Consider the following 20,469-nt stretch of genomic DNA (forward strand, 5'->3'; position numbering starts at 1 on the left):
TGAATTGTTGCACTGTCAAAAGATATGAACAAGTCAACAGGACTAGTAAGTCTGTGCCTCCATTGTACACCGTTCATTGAAGGCTATCTGCAACAACCAGATTGACAGTTGAGTTATGGGACAAACATTTTTAAGATCAAAAGGGGTGAGAAGCCTATTTCAGGGTGGGCTCATATGGCAGCATTCCAGGCCTCAGGTATTACTCTCTACATCAAGGAGTCAGAATCAAGACCAAGTTATGAGTTATGAAAGGAGTCACTTCCTTCGTAATATTCACAAGGCATAGGCATAACAATAGGTCCTGCAGCCCCCATGGTGTGGGGATCCCCCAACCTCCAGGAGTCCCCTTAAGCATAGTACACTGTGCACAGGCAGCAGACGTCTGACCTGAGAGCTCCTGACTGGGTGGGGTTGGTGGCCCCTCAGTGTACTTTGCAGAAGGGAGCTCACGTTTTGTTACACCACTGACTATATATTAGCAGTTGAGTCTGATGACACAGAACTGGAAATGCTTTGTGTTACCTTAGAAATTGAGGATTCCCTGAAGATTTTTCTGTCTGACCAAGTGGGTGGAAGAGCTTCCTGGCAAAAATGAATGTAGCCATATATGTTGCATTTGGCTAATGAAAACAACAGCACTGAGATGATTTCACACCTCAACATCATTCAGTCATGGTAAGAGTTACCTAGGTTGTGGCATGCTGGAAGAAATGCATACCCATGTGCAACGGAGGATGTGGATGGGCAGCTGAGAAATACACACAAATGCTTGCAAATACAACATGGGAGGTCACTTGGAGACAACACAACTGCTGTGGCAGGTGTAATGTCATGTGTGTGTGGCACTTATTACATCTCACAAGTACCGTCAATGGGACAGTAACCATCAAGGAGCCAGTAGTAGAAGATGTGTACATCTACAATTTACAAAAGTCACATGTTGCATCCTGCCCATGTATGACCAGACAATGTTGCTGTAGAAGATGTGTGCAAAGTGCAAGCAGCCTAAAGAATGGGAGCAATGTAGGAGACAATACATACCTTACAAGTAATGCGGGAGAAACATGGAGAAGGAACACACATAGACCAATACTGACTGTGCAACACATCAATGTTTACATGTGAACATTTAACATATGTACAGAAAGGGTGGCCAAGTCAGTACATCCCCAGTCATGTTTGCTATTACCATAACCTGGTAGTTGCCCATCGCATGCCAACATGACAGGAGGCAGTGACAGATAACACCATTTGTACCCTGACACGTTCCCAAAATAGAAGTCACAACAGATATACAACCCCTAACCAAGCTGCCCATGGAAATTACTAAGAACATCAAATGATGAGATATGGCCTACATGTGCAAGTACCCAGTCCACTGAACATGAGAGGAGCAGGCTGATATCAAGTACCGCACAGGAAAATGTGATATCCCGGTCTGTTTGATCACAATTGTACATGTGTTTGTCTGCAGGGGAGTATGCATTGTCCTGCTGAGTAGCAATAATGAAGTAGCTAGGTCCCCGCATAAAACACCCTAATACCACTGCTCTGGTTACATAAACTTATGACATTGTCAGGGGCCTGGTGCATATACTCAGTGGGCTGAGTAAACTGGAGTTCAGTAAACCTTCCCCTTCACATGCAACCATGGGTTTGTGTTGCCATACAAACTCCCACAGTAGTGATGAAGAGTAGGCTGGCATCTATGCCAGACTGCAACACTGCTACACAGTGGTATGCCATTGTATGTGACAGTCATAACAAACATGATGTGGACACATGTGAGTGCTTAGTTGGTGGCCTGCACACATATACCACATACCTTAGCACACATGTACCACTGTAATGGCTCAGGCATGGTAATGTGTATAAGATTCTGGATAAAAGGCAACCTACTACAAATGCAAGGGCATAGGTATGACAAGATCAGTGACTGAAAGAAATTACCTTCACATGTGTTCCAACATATGGAAACATAGGTGGCACTGGTGTGACTACATGTGCATTTGTCAAAGTCCAACATGTTTCCATGCAGGAAGATAGTAATGTGAGGTTGTACATCCCATGAACACACCACTGTGGCCATAAGTTACTGAAATTACACTACACATATCTTTACACACACACACACAACATATAGCAACCTTCAGTGACACATGTGTACATACCATCTCCTGCAACTAAGATGCATGGTGAACTATATGTCACACGTGTAACAGAGCATCATGAAGTCAAAACCAACAACACACCACAGAGTGGACACACATGCACACACAAAATGGCAGGGGTAACATGATGACAACCCAGTCCTAGTCCACTGCATACTCTGAGTACAAATTGTCATGGCTGTCACATACCTCAAAAAGTGTTGGACATAGGCCAATATATATTTTGTATAGTCGGTGTGCACATTTGTATATCAGATATAACAGTGTAGTACTCCCACAAATTAGTGTTCAAACACATATGTATACTGTTAGGTCATATGTTCTAACATGTATGTGGACACAGTGTAGCTACACATGCACATATGCACAAGGTATGAGTAATCACTTGCAGCAGACTCATAAACAAACCTATATGTGAAACATACCAATGTCACCGTAAAGATATGGTTGGATAGTTACACACATGTAACCATACCATAATTACAACATTATTGCATAGCCATTGTGACCTGTTAAGTCAATCTGGGTGCACTCAAGGCCAGCATTGCAAAATCCCACCCCTTCCCATCACCCGTAACAAAAAATTACGCTAACTGCTCTAATCTACACTCGGCAACGTCAGAAAAATGACGCCTGACCCCTAAGCGTCTATCGCACGTCCACAGGCCTTTCCACGCACAATGAGGAAAATTTGTATGCATGAACGTTATGTGTAAAAAAAAACAACGCATGACTAGAAACATTCAAGCCCAGGAAGTGATGAAACATGACATGCTGCCTGCATACATCGAACAGTGAGTCCACCTTCACTTTCACTTCACAGTCTTATTGTGTGAGGGTCGGTGGAGCTGGTGGAGTTTTAGAGTATTTGGAGTGTTTTTGTGCTGTGTCCTGTAGCTGTTGTGTTTTAATTGTCATTTTATCTCTTTTATATTGTAAGTGTTCTGTATCTGTCACTGTATTGTGGGGTGTTTGACTGGGGTAGTATAGTTTTTGGGGTATTTTGGGTAGTTGGGGTAGTTTTAGGGCATTTTTATTTTCTGTCAATTGCATTTTCCAGGGAGAGGGAGGATGGGCATGATGTTGGCTGGCGAGCTGGGGGGTTCATATGGCTGGTACAACATTACCTCCCCAAGATGCTGGTACTGGGTGGCCGTGTCATACAGGGCTACCCCACTGAGGCCAGGAAGCTGTTGTGGGGCAAGGTGCTCCAACACCTGACAAGAGTTTTTGCCACAGGAAGGAATGACCACCAATTGAAACCCCACTGGGCTGACCTCATCACAAGGGAGCATGGTCTGCTGAATTACCTGGGCATCAAGATTGGTGGAGCAGTTGGTAAATATCCCATTTCGATATCAAGTCCATTATTTGCCTGACATGTGCTGATACAGTTGAGTGCAGGATGTCATGTTTAAGGATCTGGACATGTATGAAGAGCCCCAGCGCCACCTTAGGGCTGCCATTCTACTGTACAATAATGAAGTCGAGGCAGGGCAGATGTGCCATCTTTCCTGCACAACCATTACAAAGTGTTGTGATGCATGCATTGGGCAACTCGGTTTTGAGCAGTACAACATGAGGCCTGCGCCATGCATCATGCATGGGAGGAGGGCCCAGAAACTGTTTGGGGGGGCAAAATAAAAAGTGTCTGGGGAAAATGAGAAATACTGAAATCCCGTATTTCATGCACTTTGAATGGCGGCTGAGAGCAGGTGTAATATGGGGGCATATAAATGTATGTGATGGGCCCCCATGTACTCAGCAGAAGTAGTGAAGATCTGTTGAGTACAACATTTTCCTACACATAAATAAATGCATTTGGACCCTACCTGCATCATGCTGTGCCTTAATTCTCTTTAGGCACACACGTGATGGGGGTAAGGGGTGCACTAAGGGCCACAAGGACTGTAGTGATGCACTTGGTGCTGCACCACTGTCGTTCAATCTGTTCCTTTGTGTCATTGACCAAGGCCACGTAAGGGAGCTTGACTATGTACTGGGACCAGACTACTAGCACATTCCTCTTCCTGTACATTGTGTATCACATATACTCCAAACTATGGCCCTCATTACAACCCTGGCGGTTGGTGGTAAAGTAGCGGTAAGACTGCCAACAGGCCGGCAGTAAAAAAAATGGAATCACGACCATGGCGGAAACCGCCAACATAGACAGCCAGTTTAGCACTCCGACCACCACGGCGGTACAAACAAACAGCATGGCGGTCACCTCCAACAGACAGGTGGAAGACAATGTACCGCCCACACCATTATGAGAGGCCAATCCGCCACCTTTTCCACGGCGGTTTCAACGCGAACAAGAACACGGCAGAAACAGGACTTGGAAGGGAAAACGCTCACCTCTACACACCCCACGAGGAACCAGGACACCATGGAGCCGGAACTCCAAATTCTACCTGCCATTGACTTCCTGCTCCTCTACCAGGAGCACGACCGACGGCGGCGACGACCACGGTGAGTACTGCACCTACGACACAGGGGATGGGGAGGGAAAAGAGAGTGACACACACACGCAACACCCTCACCACCACCCTCACACACAACAACACACACACACACCAATAAATGTTGAAACATTACATTTACACCCCCCAATGCCCCCTGGAAGAACGCAAGGACAAAAGGAAATGATTTGAATGATTGTAATCAGGAAAAATCCATTAGTCAAAAATATATATACACTATTAACAAATATGTACACCAAGATTTCAAGTCCATGTACTGCACCTACATAGTCCGTGGACCACTGTGCCCAAAATGCATGGGCGAGGCCCACACTCAATACCCGATCCAAAAGGAGAGAACACTGCAGAGGCATCAGATCGAAATAAAACAGGCACCTCAGGGGGAAGGGAAGGGAGGGCACCTCAGCCGGATGAGTGCACAATGCCAGCTCCACGAGGGGGCTCCATGCCCATTGATGTATCCTGGGGAGTGCAAAACCACAGTCTCTCAAGTCACTCCAGCGGGTGGTTTGCCCACTGCTTTATCCTGGGGAGGGCAAAGCCACAGTCTCTCAAGTGGGTGGGTTGCCCACTGCTTTATCGTGGGGAGTGCAAAGCCACAGTCTCTCAAGTCTTTACAGTGGGTGGATTGCCCACTGCTGCATCCTGGGGAGTGCAAAGCCACAGTCTCTCAAGTCTTTACAGTGGGTGGGTTACCCACTGCTGCATCCTGGGGAGTGCAAAGCCACAGTCTCTCAAGTGGATAACAGCCTCCACTGGTTCTGGAGGGGGCTCTGTCCCCAGAGTTCTTCATCCTGCCAAGGACTGAGGTAGTGGATGCCTTTCTCCACTGGTTCTGGAGGGGGGCTTGGTGCCCAGAGTGCTTCATCCTGCCAAGGACTGAGGTAGTAGATGCCTTTCTCCACTGGTTCTGGAGGGGGCTTCGTGCCCAGAGTGCTTCATCCTGCCAAGGACTGAGGTAGTGGATGTGATACTCCACTGGTTCTGGAGGGGGCTTTGTGCCCAGAGTGCTTCATCCTGCCAAGGACTGAGGTGGTGGATGCCTTTCTCCACTGGTTCTGGAGGGGGCTTTGTGCCCAGAGTGCTTCATCCTGCCAAGGACAGAGGTAGTGGATCTGACACTCCACTGACGGTGGGCCAACATGGAAGCTGTCCAGGCCCCTGGAACTGACCACCAGCCTCGTATGACTGACCACTGGGGATGACAGACATGTCTGCGGTGGTGCCACTGGCACAGGATGTGGCTTGGCAGCTGGCGGTGCTGGCGGCGGCCTCAGTAGCGGCAGTGCTTGCGTCGCTCATTGGTCAGCGGTGCTGGTAGGTAGCTCAGTGAGCGTGCAGCTGGCAGCAGTGTGCTGGACAGCGGTGCTGGCAGGGGGCTCAGTGAGCGTGCTGCTGGCGGCGGTTTCCTGGGCAGCGGTGCTGGTGGGGGTCTCAGTGAGCGTGCTGCTGGCGGCGGTGTCCTGGGCGGCGGTGCTGGTGGGGGCTCAATGAGCGTGCTGCTGGCGGCGGTGCCCTGGGTGGCAGTGCTGGTGGGGGGCTCAGTAAGCGTGCTGCTGCCGGCGGTGTCCTAAGCGGCGGTGCCCGTGGCGGCTGTGCATGTGGTGGTGCCAGTGGCGGTCTTGTCCGCCGTGCAGGTTGGGAGCGACTTCCCTTTCTTTCTCTGGCCCTTCCCTCCTTGGATGGTGGCGCAGCTGTCTTGCCACTCCCAACTGTAGTCCTGGGAGAGCCCTTGGTGGCAGGGGTTTTGGCCTTCTCGCTCTGGGCTGTGGCCAACTTCTTTTGTTTTTGAGGTGAGGGAATGTCCTTGGACTGGCTCCTTGGCACACTGGCTGCCCTGCTGCTTGGCGCACTCCAGAACCCGGTTACTGCTGGCACCACTGTTCCCGTTGATGTGGTGGCTGAGGTGCTGGGTTGGGACCTGGAAAGGCGGGCCCTAGGCGACAGAAGGGGTGGGGGAGCTGTAGGGAAGAGGTCAAGGTTTGACAGGAAAAGTTTTTTAGACACACTGGGATGGGTAGATGGAGGGGTTTTGGGAGTGGAGGAAGAGGTAGTGGTTGTAGGAGGTGTTCGTTTGCTGACTTTGGGTGAAGGTGCATGGGCTGGAGGCTGTCGTGAGGTGGATGGCTGTGGGGTGGGTGTGTGACTGCGTTTGTGTAGTTTGGGAGGTGGGCTCACAGACACACTGTGCGAGGACACAGGGGATATGTGAATGGTAGTGGGGGTGGTGAGTGCACGTGAGCGGTGTGTGGTGATGGGCGTGCTGGTGATGGACGTAGTGGCTGAAGATGTATTGCATGCATTTGTGAGTGGAGACGTGACAAGGAGGGAGGAGGGAGACGTGGAGGAGGGGGACACAGTGGAGGCAGTGGCTGTTGGTTTGTCTGCATGGGTATGATGCTTGTGTGAGTGCATGTGGGATGTGTGGTGCTTATGTTTGCCAGAGCTACCCTTGTGTGCTGAGGTGTGTGCATGCTGGTCTGACGGTGTGCTTGGGATAGGCTGAGGTACTGGGGATTGGGTCTGGGTGGAGGAAGTTTGGAGCGGGGAGGCTGAACACAGGGACAATGGCTGCCATCAGTGCTGAGGCCAGAGTCTGAAAAGCTCGCTGTTGGGCTGCCTGACCAGAATGAATGCCCTCCAGGTATGCATTTGTCTTTTGTAACTGCGTCTCTACACCCTGGATAGCATTCAGAATGGTAGACTGCCCAACAGTGAGGGATCTGAGGAGGTCAATGGCCTCCTCACTGAGGGCAGCAGGGCTGACAGGGGCAGGGGCTGAGGTGCCTGGGGCGAAGGAGATGCCCACCCTCCTGGGTGAGCGGCTACGGGGCATACGCTGAGACGCTCTGGTGGCACTGCTCCTCCGTGTGATGATGCTAATGCACACAAGAACAGGAGACGACAAAAAGGGGGGGAAAGAAAGTAGAAAGACATGTTCAGTGCATGCAATACCGCTACCGTTGGCGGACACTACAGACACAGCAGCCCTCTGCACTACGCCATGCACTTAGAGTTCCCTAATTAATCACAGGGCCATGGGGTACAAGGCCTATGCCCAATTGCTGCACACATGGAAGTCACAGGAGCCTGACTAGGGGTAGATGGCTCTTAACACCGGTGGGGTGGGGTGCCACATAGCCTGCCTCACGAAGGGACCTTGCCTGCAAAACTCACCCTGGCCTAGGGGAACCCACTGCCCACCTCCCCCACCCAGACACCTCCCATGCGCACTGAATCAGATGAATGTGACTGAGCTCACCCCTCTGTGGCTGGTGTGATGCCCTCGAATGCCCATCCAACTCCGGATACGCCACCGCCAGGATCCGGAACATTAGGGGGGTAATGGTGCGCCGGGCACCCCTCCCACGTTGGGAGGCCATCCCCAGCTGGGCCTCCGCTGTCTTCTTGCTCCAGCGGCAATGTCCTCCCATCTTTTATGGCAGTGGGTGCTCCGTCTGTGGTGGACCCCCAGGGTCCGGACTTCCTTGGCGATGGCACACCAAATATCCTTCTTCTGGTGGACGCTGACCCACAGGAATAGTAAAGGAGAAACTATAACCGTCCGGACCGTCACAGTCATTTGCCCACGTTCTCACCCTTGCCCTGACGCACATCCACTCACCGTTGTTTCATGCATGCCTCATTCCCCCCCATCTCCCATCCACACCACTCCAAACAGGCATTGCCCATACAGCATGCTCACAGTGTACTCACCTGTTTGTCTGGAGGACCGCAGAGCAGCGTGTACTGGGGGAGGACCCCATCCACTAGTTTCTCCAACTCCTCCAATGTGAAGGCAGAGGCCCTTTCCCCAGTCACTTGAGCCATTGTCGCTTCCAGACTGAGGTCACAGCAGCACTTGCAGTGTAGGTCCTCTCCTGTCGAAGATCAGGTATCAAGTGAGTGAACAGACAGAAAATGGCGGTCACATCCACGGCGGTGCGTACCGTCACCGCCGGCGTACATCGTCATTGGCTCCTGGGACCCATAGGGTCCAATGTTAACCAATGCAGGATTGTGCTGCGGTCTTCGACCGCCTACTGCAACGGTGTACAACGCCAGCGCAGTTACCTCATATCCCATGGTCCCACATTACAGTTCAGGCAGCCGCCATTTCAGGGGGCCACATGGCATTAATTTTAAATGCATCACACATATCTAGGCCTTGCATACACACTAAGACAGGCACATGGCGGATTGACAAATGTGTGCAATAAAGTTGTGTTTTCGTACCTCAGTGTTGGCTGACCCTCTGCTCGCTGTTCTCGTCCATTGAGCACGTCCGCTGGGGCAGGTGAGGAGATGGCGGCATCCTCCGGTGTACAGACCGCTGGTGGACCTGTAGACAATGGAAGAGCGGCATGTAATAGTCACCTACAGACTTGATCGTGCCACAATCCAGGAACTGTGTGCCCAGTTGGAGCCAGACCTGATGTCAGCTATCCACCATCCCACAGGTATCCCCCTTTAGTTCAGGTCCTGTCAGTACTCCATTTCCTGGCAAGTGGGTCTTTTCAAACTACAGTGGCCATAGCATCAGGGATGTCCCAGCCTATGTTCTCAAACGTGTTGTTCAGAGCGTTGTCTGCCCTGCTGAAACACATCTACATCGTGTTCCCTCAGATGGAGGATTTGCCTACAGTGAAAGGTGACTTCTATGCCCTGGGACAGATCCCCAACATCATAGGTGCCATTGATGGGACACATGTGGTCTTGGTTCCCCCCGCAGGAGTGAACAGGTGTACAGAAACCAGAAGAGTTATCATTCAATGAATGTGCAGATGGTGTGTTTGGCCGACCAGTTCATCTCCCATGTGAACGCCAAGTTTCCTGGCTCAGTGCATGACGCTTACATTCTAAGGAATAGCAGCATCCCTTATGTGATGGGCCAACTCCAGAGGCACCGTGTGTGGCTAATAGGTGAGGACATGGACCCTATATAGTATGAATAGTTGTCTGGGTTTGTCCCTAAGGGTTAGTGTGTGTCCGTCCCTCAACATTTGCAGGTGACTCTGGGTACCGCAACCTGTCATGGCTACTGACCCCAGTGAGGAATCCCAGGACAAGGGCAGAGGAATGCTACAATGAGGCACATGGGCGAACTAGGAGGGTTATAAAAAGGACGTTCGGCCTCCTGAAGGCCAGGTTCAGGTGCCTCCATATGACAGGTGGTTCCCTATACTACTCATACTACTCACCAAAGAAAGTGTGGCAGACCATTGTGGCCTGCTGTATGCTGCACAACTTGGCTTTGCGATGACAGGTGCCTTTTCTGCAGGAGGATGGTCCAGATGGAGGTCCTGTGGCAGCTGTGGAGCCTGTGGACAGTGAAGAAGAGGAGGCAGAAGAAGAGGACATAGACAACAGAAGCACCGTGATCCATCAATACTTCCACTGAGACACAGGTAAGAAGACATCACTGCCTCCTACATCTGATAAAATTGCTCGACCTCTCATCTGTCTGTCACTTTCACCCAGTGTATGGACCCTGATTTGTCACTTTCCCTTTCGATTTCACAGATGTGGGTCCCACTGTGTGACCTCTGCTATGTAACCTCATGGACTACAGCTGTGTGACATAGGTATGTTGACAATACTATAGACATTGATATTTTCCTTAGGTATAGCTAATACACATTTGTGAAAGCACAGACTGACTCCAGATTGTTTTGTGATTCAAGGGTGTTTATTTAAGTGCAAATTAGTGGAGGGGGTTGGAAAATGGTCAGGGGTGATGGCGGAGGAATGTCCATGGCAGAGTCCAGTCTATTTGTCTCACAGGTGCATTGTCCAAAGGGGCATAGGCAGTGGAGTTAGGGCAGATTAAGGATGGACAGGGTGACAAAGTGGGACAGAAGGATGACAATAAGGGTGGTCTCATTTCTTGGCGGGGGTCTTGGTATTGTTCTCTGTCTTTGTCCTGGATCTCAGGGATCGTTTGCAGGGTGGTTTTTTGGGTAGTAAGGGTTTGTGGGTAATGTGGGTGTGTGTTTTATATTGTATTGGGTGTGTGGGAGTGGTGTGTGTATGTGTATCAGGTGTGTGTATTTCGAATTGTCCACTGTGGTAGTGTTTTGTAAGAGTGTGTTTATTTTGAGCGCAGCGGTGTGTACCGCCAATGGTTTACCGCGGTTGAAAGACCGCCGCGTGGATTCGTGGGTCGTGATAGTGTGGGCGTATTCCTGTTGGCGTGACGGTGGAGGTTTTGTTATCGTTTTATCACTGACCTTTGGTGTGGCGGACTTGTGTGGGTGTCTAGATTTTGGCGGTTTCTGAGCAGTGGGTTGTAATAGCTGTAGCGGAATTCTGCAGCCGCGCTGGTGTGTTGGCGGTCTTCTGCACGGCGGTAAGCGGCTTTTACCGCCAATGTTGTAATGAGGGCCTATGTCTATTACCACTCACATGTGCTGATTTAGTACCACAGGCCTGCCGCATCTTACTGACAGTATGGGGCTGCCCTGCATCTGCTCCATCACTGGCACATTACTCATAAACCTGCACCAACATATGCATCCTTGGACCACAGAGCAAATATGTGTGTTGAGGGATATTTCTATGCGCATGTTCTTATCCCTCCCTGGACAAATAATGGTATATCATGCCAACAATGGCTGGCCACACACTATTGGCAAAACATTGGTAATTTCAATCGGTCAATGTGCAGGTAGGTACAACTATTTCCACATGAGGAAACTCCCATGGCATTATTGCGTGTGTGTGCATGGCACACACATATTAGGAACTTCAAACAAGGATGTATCAACACTTTGGAATACCCACACAACCCCTAGGCAGTTGTTTGTCAGTTTGTGGTGACAATGAGGTAGATGTCTACAACATCTCGGGCAGGCTCAAATGCCATGGGTGTCACAATGGGATGGCCACTGCAACAACCATTGCATGCCCCTCAGATGCAGTATACAGTGTCATGCAGTCCTGTATGGTCATGGAGGTGCAAAGCTAACAAACACCTGCATGACAACGCAATGTAAATATTGTGCAGTAAAATGTACCACAGGAGTGTGTGGGAAAGTGGTGGTTTATAGGTGCCTGGGTCTCCTTTATCTGAGACTATGTGTGATTGCCTGATCATAGATGTTTGCAGTTGCTCTGATCTACTGGTAGGATGGCTTGTTCACTCAGCCTAACAAGTTGATAGTAAACAATGTTGTCCATTAACTGATATGTGCAAATATCATTAAGCAATGTTTTCCATTCATGACTGCAAGGTGGACCTGCAACCTACACCTTTGGTGTGGTCGCTCAATTTGAAGACCCCAATGCACCAGTGAGTGTCATCTTGTACATCATGTGTGCCAATCCAGGGTTTGGTGTGGGTCAGTGTGATGTGTGGAATGCTCTGAGTAATGGTTTAGCCTGACCAATTATATGATATCATTGGAGTAACAATGGTGACATCATATCTGTTGGAATGTTGAGCATTGAGAATGGCTTGCTTGTAGCACAAGGGGCAATATGTGCTGCCATGGAATTGTGGGTATTACGTGATGGGATGGCTGGCCACATATTCATTGATGTCTATCATGATAGGTGTCACAGCAGGTGTTTATGTAACTAGCATGCCTGTTGACAACAACCTTGTCACAACACTATTGAAAGCAATGTGTGCCACACATAGCTTACACTTACTCACAAGCCAGTACAGATGTATTTTATAACTTTAGAGGTCTCTAGGGGGCTTATGTAGGAGACACTTGCACCACTGGTGCCTCACCACCCGTCAGCTATATATTGAGGCTTTAGTACTGCCAGGATCCATATTATTCTGGACAACAGTCAGTAGTGCAGACAATCAGGAGGCAACTCGGCTCCAGATGGTTTTAGGAAAAGTCTATGATTTTCCCAAACCAGATCTCAGCAGTATTCCCAGCATGATCCTGCCACCATGATATTTGTGAGTGATGTAGGTCACATCACATGTGCATGTGATGAGATTGCTGAGTGCATACCTGCTACTTTGATGATGTCTGACATGCATGTGCCCATGATGTTCAAAATATCAGAATGCTGTTGCAGCACCTAGTGCAGTGCCAAACTCATTGTGGGCCTAAGGGACCCATACAGCCACCATGCGTGTGCCGTTTCACACATGTAGCACAACTTAGCACAGGGTAGGGGGCTTTAGTTCTGTAATGTGTAGACAACTTTGATGTGCAGGTCAGGCTTTGGACAAACTTTCTGGGAACATTGCATTAGTTGTACATGTGGGCACATCCTGGGCAATAGTGTGTCCCCTTGTCACGTATGCTCAGGCCAGGTCTTAAACCAGGACACATCAATGATGATCTCCTAAACCTTAGAATAGCTCTTGGTAAGTTTCCAGAGCCCCTATAATATGGCCCCCACCTTGCATCCATGATGGGTGGGCAAGCTTTGATGTTTCACCAGGGGTGTCAAGGAGGTGGATTTCATGCACAGCCCCAATTATGGACAAGGACACAGGAAATCCAGACTTGATGGGGCACCTTATCCTCACAAATGTGATAACACAAATGTTGATCATGGACAATTTAGTCCACTCACCTCTGGGCCCTGATGGTCAACAATGGATACCCATCATCATAGTGACATGTACATGATACTGTAGATGGCTGGTAGAAAATAGTCAAAGATGAGGAGTCAGTCATTGTTGAGTAATGTGTGGTGGACTGTATGTGTCATCTCCAGTTGCAGTGTACATTATGTGCCTGTTCAACCTCCACCCAATGCTGAATGTGATGCTTGATTCTCCTCATTTTTCCGCTGCCAATATGACACCTGACCAATAGCAAGCATCTCACAAAAGGGCTGAACACTACAGGCACATTATGGAGGTGGATGCTGCATACCGCAGGATGGGAAGGCGGTTCTGCAAGGAAAAGACTACTGGGGAATGCTGTATGGTTGCACATGGGGGACCTCCACAGCAGCTGCAGCATCAGAAGGACAGTGTTGGGAAAACATCAGGGGTGTGGAGGGGCTCTGCAGGTCCAAGCCCCTCCAGGTCAGCTGCACCTGTTAGGAGCCAGGTACCTGTTCAGCCACCTGCTGCTGTAATAAGCAGCCAATTAGTAATTGACATGAGATGGGACATGACCGAGATATTGGCCAGAGTGAACAAATTGGAGGAGGAGAGTGCTGAAAGCAGAAATATGTTGAAGTACATACAACTGAAAAAAAATGAAATTAGCTTGTTCAACAGCCTCCAGTTCCTTCCCCTCCCTTTTACTGTTGTACATAGTTTTAGATTGGGTTTTAGATCAGTAGTATTAGGTTAGTGTAGGGTAGGCATAGGTTAGTTTAAGTATAGTTGAGGGGTGGGTTTTTCTACATTTTTTAGTGGTGGGGAATTGGTGGGGGGTCATGTTGAAGTATTTGTGTATAAACATATATATATATATATATATATATATATATATATATATATATATATATATATATATATATATATATATATATATATATGTTTAGGCCCTAGGTTAGGTTAGTACATGCTTAGTCATAGTTTATGTTGTCCTGCTTGTATCTTGTCTCTTAACGGGGCAGGGGGCAATGTTTAGAGCGTGGTGTTACATGTGTAAGATACGTTTAGAATAGATTAGATAGGTATAGTTGTTGGTTAGGTTAAGTTAGTTTAGGTTAATTTAGTATAGGGTAGTTTTGAGGTTAGGAGTAGGTATATGGTTGTTAGAAATTTTACAATAAATTGTGGTTCTATTAGGCTAATGTTTTTGTAAGTTGATTGAGTGTCTGAGGGCTATCATGAGTGCACTGGCCAAATAGGAGGAATAGCCTAGGGTATGTTCACTGTCTTGATTTCCAAGGATTACCATGTGCATCTTCTATCACCAAGGAGCTGTCAGATTGGCTGCTAAATAACATCAACTAGTCCATACATATGCCATCTACTGTTCCAGCCATTCATATTGTGTATGTATACTTTATCTTGGACAGGTAAGTATGGAACTTCGACTATCATTGGTGGGGTCCTGCAGTTTCATTGTTGGCAAGTGTGGCACATATGACAACAGGCAAAATTGGAACGGTATCCTACAACACTGACAGATGCCCATCACTGATATGGTTGGTATCTTCTGTACTACACAAATATGTTGTACTGCTACTCCCATCTGGGTAAATTACCAATGACTTGGTTCTGAGCCATACATGCTGTATGTCAACTTCAAAGGATGTCTGTTCAATGTTTGTATAGAATACTCAGGAAATCGGCAACACCATCATTCACCTTTCTCATGATAGGATCCTAGTGTCTGGCTTTGTATCTGACAGTAATGCACTCATGTACTAATAGTCTGTACTCATTGACATGGATTTACACAATGCAATCATTTAGCTGAGTAGATGGATCACAGTCAAGTGTATTTATAAATTCTATACAAAGTCCAGTTCACAGACCTCAGGAAGAAACATTAGCCTTATGTACCACAATCAGAGTCCTAGGATGAGGGACATGTCATGAGACAGGGTTAGAAGAATGGTGTGCAAAAGTGAGGAGGTTAAAAAATTGCCAATTCGTAAGAATGGAGATAATGACAGTACATAGCAGACAAGTCAACAGTGGTCGGGTGAAGAGAGCACATGTCCTACTGTCACAACACTGGCATGATCTTAAGCCCAGAACTATGGAGATACTGTCCATGTGGCACAGACTGGCGCAAACGGGTGCTTTTCCTTGTGAATGTTATTCCTTCCACATCTTCATCCTTTAATGTGTGTGCTGCTTCCTGTGCCATGGCTGGAGTTGTAGTAGAGGTAGAGGGGGTCACACACACTTCAGGAGATAGAGATGTGGAGTCAAAGGTACCGGCAGCTGCCATTTTTGGAAACACATAGAGCAACAATGCAGCAAGGAGGAACTAATGATTTTTGAAAATTGCAGCAACATCATGGTGGAAGGCAGCCATGTTTTCCCTGAGGAAGACGTCTTCCTGCTATATGGACTCCAGGGTATTCTGCATAGCCCCTAGCCCGTTGTCTGTTATGCTTCTGACAGTTTGGGAGGGCAATTGTGATGGCCTCTGCCTCATGACAGCAGCTATGTTGGCCAGTGGCTGCTGAAGTCCACGTAGCAGGGAGTGGGTGGCTCTGATGGCAGCTGAGTTGTCCTCATTTGGACTCAGGCATGTCTGCACTCCCTTTAGGTTGCCTGCCATGGTCTCTATCCCCACCTGCACCTGCTTGGCCACTGTCCTCTGAAAGGTGATCTCTGGGTCCCCGGAGTCCAGGGCTGTGTCAGTACTGGCTGGTGGTGTGTGTTGGTAGCTGCGTAGTTCATGTGGAGACCCCGCTACGCTGTTTGTCCTCCCTGCAACTGGAGGTGGTGTCTGGAGGTATCCTAGGACATCCTGCAGAGTCTGTTCAGTGATGGATGGCAGCTGGTCATCCACGTCATCTGTAAAATCTAGGACAGGCAGGTCGGCAGGAGGTAAGCCATCATCCTCTGCAATGAGCTAGTGTAAAGTCAATCTTAGATTGTTGTGGCTGTTGACATGGCACATCATTTATTTGCTACTTGAGGCTCAGTGACATGTTACTGACCCAAGGTTGTAGTTGTGCAATATGTGCTGGATTGTTCTTCACACATGGGTCAATCTCACAAGGTATTTTGGGGCATATTTAGGTGTCCTGAGAGCCACCTGAGTCACACTTTTGGTGAGGCTCCGGTGGCGCAATGCCCTGCACTGTATTTACAAGTTGGCGAAAAGCCACTTTTTGTGGCTTAACATCACCTTGTATATATGGCCCCTTCAAACGCAGCACTTTTCATGGAAGGTGCATGCAATTGGTGTTGCTGTGGGCTTGTCACAGCAGCACCTATCACGTTTTTTGACACTGCCTCAGATTAACGAGTTTTCGTAAACCAAAGCACCAAAATCTAACTCAAGCCCAGGGGTGGCACTATGGGGGTGATTCTGATTCTGGCGGGCGGCGGAGGCCGCCCGCCAGAATTCCGCCCCCATTATACCGCTCCGCGGTCAGAAGACCGCGGAGGGTATTATGAGTTTTTCCCTGGGCTGGCGGGCGGTCTCCAAAAGACCGCCCGCCAGCCCAGGGAAAAACTCCCTTCCCACGAGGATGCCGGCTCGTAATCGAGCCGGCGGAGTGGGAAGGTGCGACGGGTGCAGTGGCACCCGTCGCGTATTTCAGTGTCTGCAAGGCAGACACTGAAATACTTTGCGGGGCCCTCTTACGGGGGCCCCTGCCGTGCCCATGCCATTGGCATGGGCACGGCAGGGGCCCCGCGACCCCCCCTACCGCCATCCTGTTCATGGCGGCTTTCCCGCCATGAACAGGATGGCGGTACGGGGGGTCAGAATCCTCATGGCTGCGGAGCGCGCTCCTCAGCCATGGAGGATTCAAACGAGCAGCGTAAAGTCAGCGGGAGACCGCTGACTTTCCGCTTCTGACCGCGGCTGAACCGCCGCGGTCAGAATGCTCGTTGGAGCACCGCCAGCCTGTTGGCGGTGCTCCCGTGGTCGGTGGCCCTGGCGGCCACCGGCCGCCAGGGTCAGAATGACCCCCTATGTGTCCTGCAGAATGCAGCATACACAGAAAGAGCAAATGGCCATTTAAGTTTGTTGTTGTGCAGGAATGTGTTCCTTCCTGCACAAAAACAATCTCCCCCTCAACGCAGCCATCCTTGCACTGTGTTGCAAGGGTTGCTGCACTGGTGCATGACAACTAATTTACCAATGCAACAGGGGGAAAACAGGGTGCCCAATATTCTTATAAATTTGGCGCAACACTGCATTTTGAAAATGATGGTGCTAATTTGGTACAGCTCCACGCACCTTTATTTTCTGTTTGATCTGGCCCTCTCTCTTGTCTGATGGTGAGATTGCAGCTACTTTTACAGATGCACATGTGATGTTCACAGACATGCTCCATGTATTGTATGTGTTTTATTTTGTGCCCATTCCCATATGGGGCATATGGTTGTGTTTGAGTTGTTGTGGGTTCACACTATGGGCCTGATTCAGACCTTGGCGGACGGCGGAGGCTGTCCGCCAAGGTCCCGCCGACAAATGACCGCACCGTGGTCAAAAGACCGCGGCGGCCATTCAAACATTTCCGCTGGGCTGGCGGGCGCTCTCCACAAGAGCGCCCGCCGGCCCAGCGGAAATGCCCCTGCAACGAGGACGCCGGCTCAGAATTGAGCCGGCGTAGTTGCAGGGGTGCGACGGGTGCAGTTGCACCCGTCGCGTATTTCAGTGTCTGCAAAGCAGACACTGAAATACTTTGTGGGGCCCTCTTACGGGGGCCCCTGCAGTGCCCATGCCATTGGCATGGGCACTGCAGGGGCCCCCAGGGGCCCCGCGGCACCCCCTACCGCCATCCTGTTCATGGCGGGTTTCCCGCCATGAACAGGATGGCGGTAGGGGGTGTCTGAATCCCCATGGCGGCGGAGCGCGCTCCGCCGCCATGGAGGATTCAATGGGGCAGCGGTAAACCGGCGGGAGACCGCCGGTTTACCCTTTCTGACCGCGGCTGAACCGCCGCGTCAGAATGCCCTTGGGAGCACCGCCAGCCTGTTGGCGGTGCTCCCGTGGTCGGTGACCCTGGCGGACACCGGCCGCCAGGGTCAGAATGACCCCCTATATGTTTTGTGTTCCACAGGTTGTAAGCCTTAGGGCAGATTTTTTCTCATGTGGCATGGCTCAGGGTAGCAGCAGTATGTGTTGCACAACACTGCACCAGTTTAGATACGCAGGGATGTGCTATGTTTACTGGAATATGGCACAGCCCTGTAATTCCCTCTGCACCTGCACAGATGTGTTGTGGCTGCACCAACACAGGCATTGTTACAACATGATGAAGGGGTGCCTGTCTTGAGGGAATGATTTGTTTATGTGCATGGAGGTGTCCCTTCCTGCACATGTACAAGCCATTTTTGCTAAGGTGGCATTTCAAAGTGTGCTGCAAGATGCAGCACACATGAGTAAAGGCAATGTGACAAGGAGGAAGGGAAGCATTTTGGCCAGATACACCACCCTGACACCACCCCAAGGGTGGTATTGACTTCCGTCCTAGTCTCTGATGTCTACGTTGTGTAGGTACAGGGGCTTTGACAATATGCAATGGGTGTTGTCATGGCACAGCCACAATATTTGCACGTCCTTTCCATGCAATGTGCTGCATATTTACATGGTGGAGCATTGCCATAGTGAGTGGCACATGTCCACATTGTGCATATGTTGGAGTGTATAGCACAACCATGTGTGGCTTGGGTGGGGATGAGCCTATGTGTCTCGGTGCAACCCTTTAGCATGCATTGAGTGTGTCCTATGTGTCTCCCCATTCTGTCATTTGTGGAATTCCAGATATTCCCCCCTGCAACTTACCCTGCATTTGTGGTGGTTCTTGGTAGTCTGCTCTGTCCTGTCCTGTGATTCTGGTGACCAGCTCCTCCGGGATTACCGCTGCAACCATCTCCTCCAGCTCATCGAGGTCCTCCTGTGGTGCAGGACTTCCACCTCCAGTCTGCAGTGCTGCCTATCTGTTCCTGGCCAGTTTCTACTTAGTGCTGTGCATGCAATCGTGCAAGCGCTTCTTGCACTCACTTGCAGTTCTCTTAACCTCTGCCACGCTATTGATTTTGTCTTCTATTTCCTACCATCTTGTGTCTCTCCTACCAACTGGCAATTTGGAGGTGACGAAAAGCTGTGTTGGTGCACCGTCACCTCTCTGATCAGGATGTCAGACTCCTCCTCACTAAAGCGACACTTGTGCTTTCTCTTCTCCTTCTCCTGGGACTTTTCTGGATCCTCCTGGCTGGTACTTGGGTGATGGTGGTCTCCCTGGGGTCCCTCCTGGCCTGTTAATTCCATTATCTCTTCAGTTTGCAAATGTTCCTGCTTGAACATTTTGTTTTGACACTAATGCGGTGAAAATATGGCGCTAACCTTTTTGAAACATATTTACGTGCCCCAAAGCAGTCTAGCGCCACTTATGCAGCATTAGCATCAAATTTCCTTACAGCATGTCACAATGGTTAGTCATTTTTTTTACGCTAACCATTCCTTAGCGCCATCATGCGTCATTTCTGAAATATGGCGCACGGATGGCACTAGCAGTTGTGCAGATGGTGTAAGGTGCTAGCGCTGTTGAGCATAATCTTTTATGGGCGAGCGCAAAGCGCTCCGTCCCATGCTGCAATCTCTCTTTGGGCTTCAAACCATGCCCATGTCATGTCAGTCACTTTCATTGGTTTGTGGCGTGCCTTTTAAAATCCGATTGCTTTCATTTATGAATGGCATGCATACGTCATGCCTTTTCCAGTGTTTAGCCCACCTACACAGCACCGGTAAACTACTAAAAACATATGAGACTAGATGTTTTCAGCATGATTTCCGGACTACTTTATCTGTTTATTTTCCACGCAGAATGATCATTTTACATAGCGCGATCACGCCGCGTTTCTTTTTCTTTTAATTTGTGTGGCAAGAAAAGTCCGGTTAGGAGTTTACAGCGGTAATAGCTCTAATTCGAGCAAATGTGAGACCCACTGCATTGAAAATGCTTGTCTTAAATGTGGGCCATAGTCTTTCCAAGTGACATTATTAAAACATGTTTTGAAAGTCACACTTTTCTACAGCTAGTCCTGCATGGAGGCGCTAAAATATGGTCAAGTTTTATTCCTTTAATCAGATTCCAGTTTTGGAAAAAACTGTACAAAACCAACTATCAATGACTGATAATCCAAGATATGGAGACGAAATCAGGGACAAGTTTCTGACTTAAGTGAGCAAGGGGAGAATTTCAACAAGCACCCACTCTATTGTTGTGGA

The sequence above is a fragment of the Pleurodeles waltl genome, chromosome 4_2 (assembly GCF_031143425.1).
Source record: "Pleurodeles waltl isolate 20211129_DDA chromosome 4_2, aPleWal1.hap1.20221129, whole genome shotgun sequence".
Lineage (NCBI taxonomy): Eukaryota > Metazoa > Chordata > Amphibia > Caudata > Salamandridae > Pleurodeles > Pleurodeles waltl.